This window comes from Canis lupus, chromosome 26 (assembly GCF_011100685.1).
Source record: "Canis lupus familiaris isolate Mischka breed German Shepherd chromosome 26, alternate assembly UU_Cfam_GSD_1.0, whole genome shotgun sequence".
Lineage (NCBI taxonomy): Eukaryota > Metazoa > Chordata > Mammalia > Carnivora > Canidae > Canis > Canis lupus.
The window spans coordinates 10,440,622-10,455,964 of record NC_049247.1 but is presented as its reverse complement, the minus strand read 5'-3'; the positions used below and the strand labels follow the sequence as shown (position 1 = coordinate 10,455,964).

The 15,343-nt window shown below is 41.3% G+C and overlaps 1 protein-coding gene and 1 pseudogene across 1 annotated transcript in view; one reads left to right on the top strand and one right to left on the bottom strand.

Annotated features, from left to right (window-relative positions):
- RPH3A (rabphilin 3A) overlaps positions 1-15,343 on the bottom strand; it is a 265,289-nt gene that overhangs the window by 248,567 nt on the left and 1,379 nt on the right. The window lies entirely within an intron of this gene.
- LOC100687843 lies at positions 2,360-3,322 on the top strand (annotated as a pseudogene).

Below are 15,343 nucleotides of genomic sequence, written 5' to 3'. Positions count from 1 at the left end.
TAATACTGTACTGTATACTTGAAATCTGCTAAGAGAGTAAATCTAAACTGTTCTCACCACATGCTCACACACACACACACACACACACACACACACACACAAATGGTACCTATATGAGGTCACAGATGTGTTAATTAACTTGGTTTTGGTAATCATGTCACAATGTATACACATATTAAATCATTACATTGTACACCTTTTGAAAAATTCATGCTGAACAACCTAAATATATATAATTTTAACTTGTCAATCATACCTCCATAAAGCTAAAAAAAATAAAATTTAAAAATATTTTAATTGGGGCAGCCCCAGTGGCGCAGCAGTTTAGCACCCCTGCAGCCCAGGGCGTGATCCTGGAGACCTGGGATCAAGTCCCACATCGGGCTCCTGCATGGAGCCTGCTTCTCCCTCCTCCTGTGTCTCTGCCTCTCTCTCTCTCTATGTCTATAATAAATAAATAAATAAATAAATAAATAAATAAATAAATAAATCTATCTTTTAAAAAATATTTTAACTGCATGGTTTTCTTTTCATATTTCAGAAGCCATAATTCTCTTTTAGGTACAGATATTCCCATTGACCCTTGTAAGGTTATAAGCGCCCACCACTAGACCTCATGGCAACTGCTGGATAAGTAGCTCTCATCTGGGCCACAGGAATAGAAAGTCCACTTTGTCTTGCTACCAGGACCCTATGACTCCCTTTTGTATTCCTCCATGACAGCCCTGCTAATGTGTCAAAGCCAATGCAGCAGGCAATGTGAAAGAGCTGACAGCCGAACAACAAGAAGACAAATGATGAATGGCTGCCCTCTGGAACAAAGAGGTTAATTACTGGCATCTAAAATATCTGAGGGGAAGACGTTACACACCCACATTACCAATTAACCTCACCCCTAAGAAGTCACTATCAGTGCAATTAATAGAAAATGCCTGTCATCCTAATTACAAAGTCTACACAAGAGGCTAGCGTTAGGTATGGAGATTTCTTTCATAACCTCCTTCTGGTTAGTTTTGAATTTTTTTGGCACCTTTGCATTTAGTTACACTCGGCTCCTTTCCAAGGGTTTGGTTTCCCTTAAAATAGTTACTGGTGCCTGCTGTTCTGTACGTAACATTTATTGAGCATTAACTACATGCAAAGCACCATGCCAAGCACTTCCTATGCATTGTCCCCCTCCTCCTGCCCACTTCACTTATTCATGGCCCCTCCCTGGTGCAACTTTTCACTTTTCAGCTTTCAAACTTGGTCTAAGAAATTCCATTTTGCCAAGTACTCCCACAAAGGGGCCATCTCTCTTGACTCCTACCAGCTTACCTCACAAGAGAGCAATGCATAAATCAGACTGCCAATTTATTGACTACTGGTGAGAACCAGAAGAGCTCAGGGGAATAAATTTATCATCTCTACCAAGCACATTTCTGCTTGTTACAAATTACACAAGAAGTCATACTGTACATTACTGCTATCCCTTCCACCATCCCTGAATTGGTAACTTATATAAGTACCTGTGATTCTTTGCCAGGACTTTGTCTGGTTGCCAGATCAGGTTAATCCAGAATACAGAGCAGGTCAGAAGCAGGTCTTCTTCCTCCAGGAGAAGCCTCAACCAATGGCTAGTGTGAGTGAGGGATAAGTGCTTCCTCAACCACACAACTTTGTATACCATGAGCAACTTGGAAGCATGTGTTTCACAGCCTCCCAGGGTCCCAAGCAAAACTGAGCCTAGCTGGCCCTCAGCAAAACATTACAGCTTACTGCTCTTCTCTCTCTCACTTATCCCTCGATGAGTGCTTCATGGAATCACCAGCCAGATGAAGTCCTTAGACCCTTGTCTCTGGTCCTCTTCTGGGGGGACCCAGCTGAAGACAGACATTATAGGTTGTCCTGAAATCAAAGAGTCAGTTGGGTGATCATAATATTGAGCCCCTCGATTCTAGGAATTTATCTGATGCACGGGCAGGTTCTCTTGCTTGTAGGTCTAGGAACTCTCTTTTTTAAACAATTCTGGTCACACACGCTGATCAGTCTGGCCTCCCTGGACTTGCTTCTACAGATTCTCAATTAACACCATCTCTCTGCAGAGGTCAACCCAATTGATCAGACTTTTGTGCTTTTAATTACAATTTCAATCCAGGTACCTTCCTGACACAGGTGGGAGGGAGTCCTGGGGCTCTACCAATTCATCAATCACACACATACTCCCCACCAGGCTAGGGAAGGAGGAATCATTTGTTTTTTCTCTTCTTTTAATAGATTTTTAATTACACAAGGAAGACATTAAAACATTCCCTTTTGGGTTTCTGCCCCTGGACGCCGCCGAGTAAACATCGTTAAAGTCTCCCCTCCCACCGCCGTCATGTCTAAGTCAGAGTCTCCCAAAGAGCCCGAGCAGCTGTGGAAGCTCTTCATCGGAGGTTTGGGCTTCCAAACAACCGATGAGAGTCTGAGGAGCCATTTTGAGCAATGGGGGGTGCTTCCGGACTGTGTGGTAATGAGAGACCCCAACACCAAGCACTCCAGAGGCCTTGGGTTCGTCACATACACCACCCAGGAGGAGGTGGACGCGGCCAGGAACACTGGGCCGCACAAGGTGGACGGAAGAGTCATGGAACCAAAGAGGGCTGTCTCCCTAGAAGATTCTCAAAGACCCGGTGCCCACTTAACTGTGAAAAAGATTTTTGTTGGTGGCATTAAAGAAGACACTGAAGAACATCATCTAAGAGATTATTTTGAACAGTATGGGAAAATTGAAGTGATTGAGATCATGACTGACCGAGGCAGTGGCAAAAAGAGAGGTTTTGCTTTTGTGACCTTTGACGACCATGACTCTGTAGACAAGATTGTCATTCAAAAATACCATCCTGTGAATGGCCACAACTGTGAAGTAAGGAAAGCCCTATGGAAGTAAGAGATGGCTAGTGCTTCGTCCAGCCAAAGAGGCCGAAGTGGTTCTGGAAACTTTGGTGGTGGTCGTGGAGGTGGTTTTGGTGGGAATGACAACTTTGGTCATGGAGGGAACTTCAGTGGTCAAGGTGGCTTCGGTGGCAGTCGAGGTGGTGGTGGATACGGTGGCAGTGGGGATGGCTACAACGGACTCAGTAATGATGGAAGCAACTTTGGAGGTGGCAGAAGCTATAACGATTTTGGCAATTACAACAATCAATCCTCAAATTTTGGACCCATGAAAGGAGGAAATTTTGGAGGCAGAAGCTCTGGCCCCTATGGTGGTGGAGGCCAATACTTTGCCAAACCACGAAACCAAGGTGGCTATGGTGGTTCCAGCAGCAGCAGCAGCTATGGCAGTGGCAGAAGGTTTTAATTACTGCCAGGAAACAAAGCTTAGCAGGAGAGGAGAGCCAGAGAAGTGACAGGAAGCTACAGGTTACAACAGATTTGTGAACTCAGCCAAGCACAGTGGTGGCAGGGCCTAGCTGCTACAAAGAAGATGTGTTTTAGACAATACTCATGTGTATGGGCAAAAAACTCGAGACTGTATTTGTGACTAATTGTATAACAGGTTATTTTAGTTTCTGTTCTGTGGAAAGTGTAAACCATTCCAACAAAGGATTTTAATGTAGATTTTTTTTTTGCACCCATGCTGTTGATTGCTAAATGTAATAGTCTGATCATGACGCTGAATAAATGTGTCTTTAAAAAAAAAAAAAACATTCCCTTTTGGGGCATCTGGGGTGGTACAGTGGCTGAGCATCTGCCTTTGGCTTGGATCATGATCCTGGAGTCCTGGAATTGTGTTCCACATTGGGCTTCCCGCAGGGAGCCTGCTTCTCCCTCTGCCTGTGTCTCTGCTTCTCTCTGTGTGTCTCTTATGAATAAATAAACAAAACATTTTTTAAAACATTCCCTTTTATATAAGAATTAAAACATGAAACATGACAGATAAGGCTAACATCCCTCTTGAACACAACCTTTCCCCAAGAATCCAAGTCCCTCTCCCCCCACAGAAGTTACTATTATGTTCAGTTTCAGGCTTTTTCCTTTGAATTTACACAGATAGAAAAATTACACAGAAAGAAAATTACAGAAGAAGTTTGGGTAGGGGGAGGTTAACATAAATGGCATCCTACCACATACATGCTACCCTACGTTAGCAACAAACAAGAGAAAAAGGAAATTTAAAAGGCAATATCATTGGGGTCCCTGGCTGGCTCAGCTGGTAGAGCATGCAGCTCTTGATCTTAGAGTCATGAGTTCAAGCCCCAAATTGAGTGTGGGGTCTACTTTAAAATAAATAATAAATAATAAAACAAAATGTCATTTATCATACAATCAAAAAATATTTTACATCTGGGGACAAATTTAACAAAAGATAAGTAAGATTTCTACGCTAAGAACTACAAACACTGTGGACAAAGGTTAAAGAATATCACACACAGGTGGCCTGGTTGGCTCAGTAGGTTAAGCATCTGCTTTTGGCTCAGGTGATGATCCCTGGGTCCTGGGATGGAGCCCTGCATTGGGCTCCCTGTTCATCAGGGAGTCTGCTTCTCCTTTTCCCACCCCTCCCCACCTTGTGCTCTCTCTCTCTCTCTCTCTCTCAAATAAATAAATAAAATATATTCACATAAATGGAGGATTTCCCACGTCAATAGATTCCTGAGATTTTAGTTATCCCCAAAATGATCTATGGATTCACTGGAATCCCAATCAAAATCTGCTAAAATCAACCTTTTTTTTTTAAGATTTTTATTTATTTATTCATAGAGCCAGAGAGAGAGGCAGAGACACAGGCAGAGGGAGAAGCAGGCATCATACAGAGAGCCCGACGTGGGACTCAATCCAGGGTCTCCAGGATCACGCCCTGGGCTGCAGGCGGTGCTAAACCGCTGCGCCACTGGGGCTGCCCAAAATCAATCTTTTTTAATTGAAATATATAAGCTGATTCTAAAACTTATATGGAAATGCAAAGAACCTAACAAAAATCAAGCAATATAGATGAAAGACAAGGAGGAAGAGAAAACAATTACACCACCAGATTTCAAGTCTTCCTTAGAGCTATAATTGTTAAGATTTTGTGGTGTTGGCCTTGGCCCATGATAGATGAATGGCACAAGATACAGTCCTGGAGCTGAACCACACATAGACAGTCATTTTATTTATAATAAAGGCATTGCTGTTGTACAAAAGGATCGTTTGAACAAATGATGCTGAATCAATTGGACAGTCATACAGACAAAAAAAGAAACACCATGATTCCTCCCTACCTCACATCACATCAAAAATTAATTCTAAAAAGAACATAGACATACTTAACATCGTCTTCATCTTGTTTTTCTCACTCAATGACATGTTTGGAGGGAATCTACCCTTCTCTGTACACAACCACCCTACTTAATTTTTTTAATGACTGTCAGGTAGCCCATGCCAGGATGTACCATGGTTTATTGAGCTGCTCCTCTCACACAGGTGTATATACTTTCTCCAGTAGCATCAGAGAAGTGCAATTTCTGGGTCATTTCCTTCAGATCAATTAGTATCTCCATTATATTTGGTTTCTCCAAATTCGCTCTGTTAACATTAGGATTTTATGGTTTTCCCATGGAGAATGGAATCAATGCTCTACCTAAAGTTGGTTTGGATGTCAAGATTGATGATACCACACATGCACGAGAAGGGTATGTAAAGATTTGTTACTTATATAATGAAATTTTCTGGGGATAATAGGGCAGGCACTCAAGCTGATCTGGAATGTCTTGACCAAAGAGAGGGATGAGATTTTCATTTTGTTGTGGTTAGGGAATGGCATCAAAGCATGAAGCACATGGGATTTCTTACTGGCTTGCCCAGATATGGGGCAAAGGGAAAAGGGGAAGGAAGGGACAGAGCTTGAGAGTAATCAAACATCAAAATAGGGTCACAGTTTATTAAAAATTGGTTTATGCTAGCTTGGGTAAGTACCTTGTTACATGAAACACATACCCTCTAGATCAATAAACAGTCACTAACCAATTTATCATAGACTGGGTTAAGCTGATCATGTCAGGTTTGGGTAGGTCATGCTCCTCAGTTTCCCCACCTGAAAAACTGTTAAAGAAAGCCACAAAGTGCAGATATATCTAAGTTGCTCACTAGTTTTTTATTGAGCACTTACTATACGCTAGGTACTATTCTGAGAGCTTTTCCATTAAATAACTCTTTGCCATATAACAATCTATGAACTATTATTATCCCTATCTTACAGGCAAGGAAATTGAAGCACAGAGAGGTGAAGTGATTTGACAAAATTACAAAGTCAATAAGTGGCAAAAATGGAACTCAAAGCCAGTCTGTCCAGATTCAGAACCCAAGCTCTTAATCATTATACTAGGCTGTGGACTCCTTTAAGACAGTGGTCCCACTATTCTATACAATTCTAGGATCAAATAGAAGAGGGTGAGTGATACCCTCTGGAGCTGTGGAACAAGTTGGGTCTTGTGTGTACCTAACATAGTGCCTGGCATACAATAAACACTTGTTAATTAACTAATATATTTACATGTAATAATTACAACACAGTATTATATTATCCATGAGGATACAAGAACAAATACAATAGAATCAACTGAAGAGCTCCAGCTCACACATTGAGCATTATTTCAACATCCCACATTAATAGCAACACAGGAGAAACCTCATGAACTGAGACTCCAGGAGGGTAGGAACTCAGTTGGTTTTGTTCCTGTTGGACCGAGTACCCTCAGCACAGGGCCTAGCATACAGTATTCACTCCAAAATACTTTTGAAGAATATATGGGTATTTGGACAGAAAATCCCTAGATGAATAAACGGATGCATGCATGCATTCAAGGAGGGATGGGATATTTGGATAGATGGTAGGATATGTGGATGGATGAGTGACCATACAAGTGGATGGATGAATAACGACCAGATAAATGGAAGGATAGGTGGGGCAATAGATGGGTGGAATTAGCAGTTAAAATCATGGACTGTTGGGGATCCCTGGGGGGGCTCAGCGGTTTGACATCTGCCTTTGGCCCAGGGTGTGATTCTGGAGTCCCAGGATCGAGTCCCACATCAGGCTTCCTGCATGGAGCCTGCTTCTCCTCTGTCTCTGTCTCTGTCTCTGTCTCTCTCTCTCTCTCTCATGTGTGTGTGTGTGTGTGTGTGTGTGTGTGTCTCATGAATAAATAAAATCTTTTAAAAAAATCATGGACTGTTTGGGGTTTTTTTAAGATTTTATTTTTTAAGTAATCACTACACCCAACATGGGGCTCAAACTCACAACCCCAAGCTCAAGAGTTGCACACTCCACCAACTGAGCCAGCCAGGTGCCTCTCTCATGGACTATTTAGTTAGACTGCTGGGTTCAAATCCCAGCTCTGTCAGCTATTCCAGGAATAGGAATGAAATTAAAAGGATGAGAAAGTAGCCCAAAATGAGACCCTGAGAAGGAATAAGAGGGTAATTTGAGAATGAAACATTTGTGGAACACCAGAGCCAAATACCTTCTTTATATAAAGGGGAGCACTAGATTTCCTGGAAGTAAAATCACTTGCCCAAGAAGACCCAATTGATTAATGGTGGTACCAGAACAACAGTCTATGTTTTCTGACTCCTTTTTATTCATTGAACAAACATCTATTTAGTACCTCCAGTTTGCCAGGCATACACTATGTCCTGGAGATACAGCACTGAGCAAAACAGACAGAGGACCTACGCTCAGAGCAGAGCACTGAGAGTCTAGTGGGAAGCAATAGTATTCTATAGGGAAGTTCCAGGAGCTAGGAGAACATATAACAGTGAGAAGTAGACTAGCCTGCTGATCAGGGAAGGCATTCAAGCTAAAACCTAAAGACAATTGAAAAGATGGATAGGGGACATTCTGACAAAACCATGTATTAAACAGCTTTAGGACCCTGGGCAACCTGCCTAATCTGTGTGGACCTCTTTTTCCTCATCTTTAAATGTGGATCAAAACTGACAAAAATAGATAGTACTTGATAAATGTTAGTTCTCTTTTTCTTCTCCAGGAGGGTGTCTTTCTAGTCTAACATGCCATCCCAGAAGGAAAGACCTGGGTATACATACAGTCTAAAAACAAACACTGTATTTGTTTCTTTATCCATCCTATAATTGAACACTGGCTGTCTGTCGAAAGCTTTTGTAGACATGAATGTGTAGTCCCTACTCATCAAGTCTAAGAGGATCTATCAGTCAGTTTAAGCTAGGCTATGCTGCAGTAACAAATACACCGAAATCCCAGTGCCTTAACACAAGAGTGTACTCTTCACCACATAGAGTCCAAGTAACTACGAAATCCAGGCTAAAATAATAGTCTGATTTCACATTTTGATCATGACACCGTGACGAACACATTCCACGCAGCATAGAAAGACACACAGAGGGCTTACATCCTTTCCTGCACTTAAACCTAAAGGTCACACATACCCCTCTGTTCATAGCTCATGGACCAGCACTGATTACATGGCCCTGCTTCACTGCAAGGCAGGTGGGAATGCAGCAGAGTATATGGAATATTTGATGAGCATTACTATCTCTGCCACTGTGGAGACACACACAAATAAGCACACAAATAAGAATGTAATTACAATTGCAATATGTGCCAAAAAGGGGTCTGATTGCAGATGGCCTGGCTAAGGCTCCTGAATTAAGGCTTCAGAAAACAGCAGACACACACATTAAACTATAGATAAAAAGAAATAAATGATGGTCTATCGTAGACCCGAATTCTCAAAACCAGGTTAGGAGTTTTTGCCGAGTTATCCGGCCCTGCATCCTGGCAGCATCCAAATAATGATTTCATTTCTCCAAGCACAAACCACCAAAAACAATGCGGAACACAGAAATTCAGCCCCACAATTCCCAGAGCACCTGTAAAAACAGCCTGACTTGGCACAATGCCCAGCATGTATTTACTGGGTCCTGTTCAGCGAGTGAAAAGTTCAGCACATCACAGCCTGTGCCTAACTGGTACCATGCTTCAGCTCAAACATAATCAATTCACCATAGAGCTCAAATTCAAATGCCCACAGGGGAGGTGGTCTCAGGGGGTTGGGGAAAGCACAGGTGGTCTCAGGGGGTTGGGGAAAGCAAAGAGACCATGCCCACCAGAAGGGGCAATTGCCCCTCAACACCACCTGCCTATTGCTACTCAGGATAATTTTTACATTTCTAAAAGAAGCTGGAAATCTGGATTTTTGTGTGAGATATTAGATTTTTTTTTAATGTGAGAATAAAATAAAATTAATTATTAAAAACCGTCTTTAGGTTGAACAAAATGTATCTGCTGTCCAGATTCAGCCAGTGGGCCTATATGGAAAGGAGTCTCTATGAAGCTGGACCTCAGTTCTCTATTCAAGCTCTAAAACAATACAGAGGAGCTTTAGATAAATCTTAGTCTCCCCAGGTAAAGTAGCCATAAAAGAGAAAAGCTGCCAAAATGTTTAGCAACCATGGAATGGTAATGTAAATCCAGGTGCTGAGTGAAATACTCTGTACCCACTAAAAATGTTCATAAATACAGAAGGACAGAGGGACATGCTCAAGGAGAAAATTCTAACTGAAGAGGATACCCAAGTGCTACACATAATACAAACAACCCGTATATTGAAATTATGTACCAAAAAAAACTAAAAGGAAATGCATTAAATTGTTCACAGTGCTCTTTTGGGTGGTAGGATTGGAGGTAATTCCCATTTGTTCATTTTTTTATTATTGTTTAATGAATTTTTCCTCTTCATAACAAGGGCAAAAATGCATATTAAAAATTAAACATTTGTTGGCATGTGTGACAAAGAATTTTAGACCTGGAAAAAATACTCATGGTCATCTGCTCCAAAAACTTCTCATTCAACACAAGAGGACACTGAAGCCCAGAGAAGCTGAATAAATTTCCCAAGGTCACATAGCTGGTGAGCAGCAAGGCTGGGATTGAACTCAGGTATCTTGAATGTCAGTTCAGTTTCAAGCACAGCAGGCTACTGACCCAGGCATAATACAGGCAGGAGGGATACGACACAGGAATGGAAAGGAGAGAAAGGGAGGAAAAAAAGGAAGGGAGGGAAGGAGGCAGGAAAATCATAAAACTCTTCCCAAGCCATGTATAGTTGGCGTTTTTTCCCAAACATTTTATCTGCAGGTCTGTTCATTTCCATTACAGCCCATAATCTTAATTTTGTCAAGACGCTACAAAACATTTCCTCTTGCTAATGTTCCCCAAGGTAAGAAAACTTAACCAAAGAACAATTTTTGCACTTCTAATTTAATTACTACTGTTCTCCTCTATTAGGGTGCTCACCAAGAACTTGGTTTGGAATGTTCCCCCTCAAAACCAGTGTGAAATGTAATGGCCACAGATTTAAGAAAAATTAATTTTAAATGTCAGTGGAACTCCTGTGGGAGAACATGCCTCTATAATTTGCCTTCCCAATCCATTAGCGCTTTGACAGTGTAGGAATTTAATATTTTAGTCACATCTTACACCTCGTGAACCAATTTGCACAAATTTTCTCATAAAAAGGCTGTCTTGACTAAACTATATCAAAGTGCAGAGCACCAAACTCCTCCCACTGCCTTCCTACACAAAACAAAAATGATGTTAGCTAAGTCCTTGGTCACAGATGATCTCATTGAGAGGGCTAGGCTATTTCCATAAAATCACAGAATGTTAATGAAGAGGGGGCGCCCGAAGTGGGGGAGCCTCAGTCAGTTCAGTATCCTACTCTTGGTTCCAGCTCAGGTCATGATCTCAGAGTCCTGGGATTAAGCCCCACATCAGCCTCCCTGCTCGCTCAGCAGGCAATCTGCTTCTCCCTCTGACCTCCCCTCCCCCTTGTGGTCTTTCTCTCTCTCTCTCTCTCTCAAATAAATAAACAAAATCTTTTTTTTTAACAAAATCTTTTTTAAAGAGAGAAAGAATTTAATGTTACATCCAGAGAGAAATGGAAGGATACGCAAAGAGAAGCAAAGACTAGAGATTGAGACACAGAAGCAAAGAGACATAAAGCAAGGCGAAGAGATAAAAATAAAAATAAATAATAATAATAATAATAATAATAATAGAGATAGAGGCAGAGACAGATACAGGAAGACAAACTGGCAGAGACAGTGAAGCACAGAGAGGAAGAGGCAGAGGGAAGAAGGAGAAAAGAGAGGTAACTAGTCTTCTTTTTTTTTTAAGATTTTATTTATTTAATAATAAGGGAGAAGCAGGCTCCATGCAGGGAGGCTGACATGGGACTTGATCCCCGGTCCCCAGGATCACTTCCTGAGCTGTAGGCGGCGCTAAACCGCTGAACCACCCGGGCTGCTCAGGTAACTAGTCTTCTTGCAGCTTTTTTTTTTTTTCTTGCAGCTTTAATGCCACATTATATCATCATCATCATTGTTAGCAAACCATAAACAACCTGTCACCTGGGTTCAGGGCATCCACAAGGTCAGGGGCAAGGTCAAAATAAAGTGGGTTTTTAGAATTTCAGGCAAGACAGAAAGAGAATGACCAACACAATTCTCTGGCCAAAGGCTAGACTCCCAAGATTCTGAGCCTTGGATGTGGCAGCAGAGTCTTGAGGTGCATTGTAGGCATGCCTGCCCCCGAAGCATCCACTCTCTGCCTCCTGCCCAGACAATCCTAATAAGGGAGGGACAGAGAGAGTCCACAGAGCTCTAAAGCACCTCATGTAATCAGGGCTAATGGCTGCAGACCAGGAAAACGCCACGCTCAGGGTGACTTTCAAAACACACGTGTTCTCTCTCCGCTGTGATCTGAAGACATCAGACTGATGGTCAGCTCAAACCAAAGCATTGTTTGTCCCCCAGACTTTGCTAGCCTTCAGAACCTCAGGATTCAGCCTAGATTTGCCCCCATCAGCTGATATTTATACAATAAACAAAAAAATAATAATAATAAAAATTAAAAAAAACAATAAACAAAAAACGACATAGTGATAATATCAATGAGCATTTTTTTTACCACTAATTGTGGGACAGGCACTTAGCAAAACTTTACAAGAATTATGTCATTTCAAGATCATCACCAAATCCTCTACTGCCTAGGAACAGCATTTTTTTACATAAGAAAACTGAGACTCAGAAGTCAGGTGTCTTGTGTGAGGGCAAATAGGTAATGAGTTGGGGAGAGAAGATTTGAACCCATAGCCCAGGTCTTAACCACAATGCCTCTCTTCCAAGTCTCTACTAGGAAGGTTCATTTATTTAGAAATTATAGTTCCAAGTAGCCGGGGAAATGGTTTCTCATATCCACCATACAGACTCCCCTCCATGGAGTTTTGCATATGCTATTCCCTCTACCTGAAATGCTTTTCCTTTCCTCCCTTCCCTCTCTCCCAAGGCTTTTACATCTGCTCACTTTTTAGATCTCAGCTCAATCAACTTTCTTCAGGGAAGCCTTCTCTGATTTCCTCAACCATGTCAAATTCCCCCTCATGTAATGTGCCTTTCCTGGGTTCACTTACTGCAGGTGCCATTTTACATTTAATTGTGTGATTCTTTGATTAATCATAGATCAGCCCCTCTGCTAGTGAAGAATTCCATAAAGGAGAGACTGAATCTGGTTTTGCTCATCCCTCTATTGCAGCATGGGGCCCTAGCCCATAGTGATGTTTTCTGTATTTGTGTTTAATTAACTGATTGATTAATGAGTGAGAGAGTGAATGAAATAACTACAACTACAGGCCAAAATCAAGAATAGAAATATGAAGATGGGAAAATGCCCTAAGAATCAGCTAAAGGAGTTGAAAATAGTTGTGTCTACAGAGGGACTAGCAGAGTAAGTGGAAACTAGTACTTTGTTATAAATATGTTATCATCTGACTTTTCAACGGTGTACTTGCATTACTTTGATAGACTAATTTTTTAATGAGATAGTAAAAACTGAAAGTAACTCCTTTACCGGATTTTTTTTTTTTTTTGATATAAGAAGATGAAAGGGGAGATTTGGAAGGAGTTTTCCAAATGCAAAGAGAATGGGGGATGGGTGGAATGTCAGTGAGGAAGCATCTTGGAGAGCAATGAAGTTCAAAGGATCTGGGTGCCCACAGCTACTTCTGAGAAAAGTAACCCCTGGTTTACTGTCTTCTGAAAGTAATGGGGGGCTGGAGCCCACGTCTTGCGTATATCCAGCCCTGCAACTACTGGCAACACCTGATTGGATGCAGAATCAAAGCCCCAGCTAAATGCAACCAATCACAACATGAGAGGGAGACCATGACTGAAACTCTATCCAATAGAAGTGCTGCACACGTGATCGTGGCAAATCTAGCCCAATAGGTCCTCTCTTGGTAAGTATAACCTGCAGAGCAGGTTTGGGTTCTGACCAACAGGCACACAGTAGGATTGATGGAGGCCCTCTATGAAATTGTACACAAAATAAATTTCCCAGGTTCTATAGCTTTGATCAGATTATCAAGGTAAGTCTGTGATGAGCAAAGGTTACAAACTAGCAGATAAGACAGGTAAATTTTTTTATATTTTTAAATATTGGAAGATTTCACATAAAATTTAGATTTCCAACTTCTGTTCCAAAAAATACAGTAATACTGAGCCTACAATTACTGAGAGCTGAGTTGCAGCTGCTCCCTGTAGATGGGCCATGTGTTTTCCAGTTCATCATATCCCTACCATGCTCCTATTTTCCTGGCTCAGCCCACTTCACTTGTTGACATGTCATGCCTGGAACCTATGAACAGTTGAGTTTGCAACTCTTAGCTGTCAACAAGTGGTCAGTTCAGACTAAAATGTGAGTGGTCTATATGTTTGCCTTTTTTTTTTTTTTCCTTTTTTCTTTTTAATAAGAGCTTAACTCATTAAGATATCTAATGACAGAATTTATAGGAGAAATAATTCTGAGTCCCTCTCAGGTTATGTTTATGCTCCCTGCTGTCTCTCCCATTCAGGCTGGACTAAAAGAACAGAAATCCAGTTCCAAGCATTGTACCCCTAAAAGACTTCTAATCTTCTGTAGACCTTCCTAGATATCTGTGTTCTATTTTTTTTATTGTTTTGGTTTGGTTGGGTTTTGTTTGATTTGTGGTTGTTTTGTTTTGTTTTGTTTGGGAAGATGGGGCGGGCTGCTTCTGGGGGCGGTGGTTTTTTTTTTTTTTTTTTTTTTTTTTTTGGTGGTTTGAGGAGCTTTTTTATTACATTTTGTTTTTGCTTTTTTAAGGCTCTTATTAGCTGCTGGAAATTAGTTTTGCCTCTCAAAAGAATCTTGGCCCCTATCAAAATGGGGATTCAGCAGCTCCCTTTGATTGACGTTTACTATTGAAAGCTTCTGTTTTTTTCCTGACTCTGAGGTAACCATCATAGGCAGGCACTATGGCTGGGGTCACACTGAGAAAACCCTGTTACCTTTGCATAATAAAATGCTGCGCGGTTTGAAATTGTCTCATGCTGGGCCCATTTTCCTAGCTGCTTGGCACCTGCAAAGGGACAAAATGACTTTGAACCAAGGGGTGGCAGTGAGAGAAACAAAGGCATCCAACATCGGAGTCTGTGTTGTTCTTCATACTACAGGCGCTTGACAACAGTAACTTCCACAGTAACTCAGAGGGGGAGAGAGATTTCTTGCCTGAGGCTGGTGTCTCAGAGACTGAATCTCTACTGAGTCAATTACATTTGATTCAGTACTTCCTGAGCATCATTACGTGAAATGCAGTACATCTGCTGTGTGAGGGCACAAAGATGAGGAAGATAGAGCCATAGCTTTCAAAGAACTTGAAATCTAGTAGGGGCAATCAGACAAAATCACTAAGAATGACAACAAATATGGTTTCCAACTAAGTAAGGGACATCTGGTCCTTCCATGCCAACAATTTATTTCCTTCTTTTCTTTTTTAAATAAACCACCATGCTTCCAATCTCAGCCTTTTTGGTCCAGGTGAGTCAGCCCCCATTGCCCTTACTGCCTCCTGAAAGAGAAGGACCAAGTTCCAAGTACATTACCTAAGCCCCTGGATCCAGCCATACCTGAAATCCTCCCTTAGTCTTTCTAAGCCTTGAAAAAATACGTATTTATTGATTTATCCTAAACTGGTTTAAATTATCTCTTTTCATTGAAAGAGTCCTGATTAATAAAAACATATACAAATGCTATTATCTAACTCATTTCATCTTCAAAACAATTCTATAAGATAAAGAAGAGATAACAGTTCAGGCAGGGTGCTAGTGTGAACACCGTCAATTTTACTGTGTAATATAGCCAAGCCTTCCTAAAGAATATTCTTCCCTCTGTGAAATTATCTGGGACCAGATCTGAGTCTTAGGATATTAAGGTAAGAACTCCAAGTACATCAAAAAGAGAGAGAGAGAGAGAGAGTGTGTGTGTGTGTGTGTGTGTGTGTGT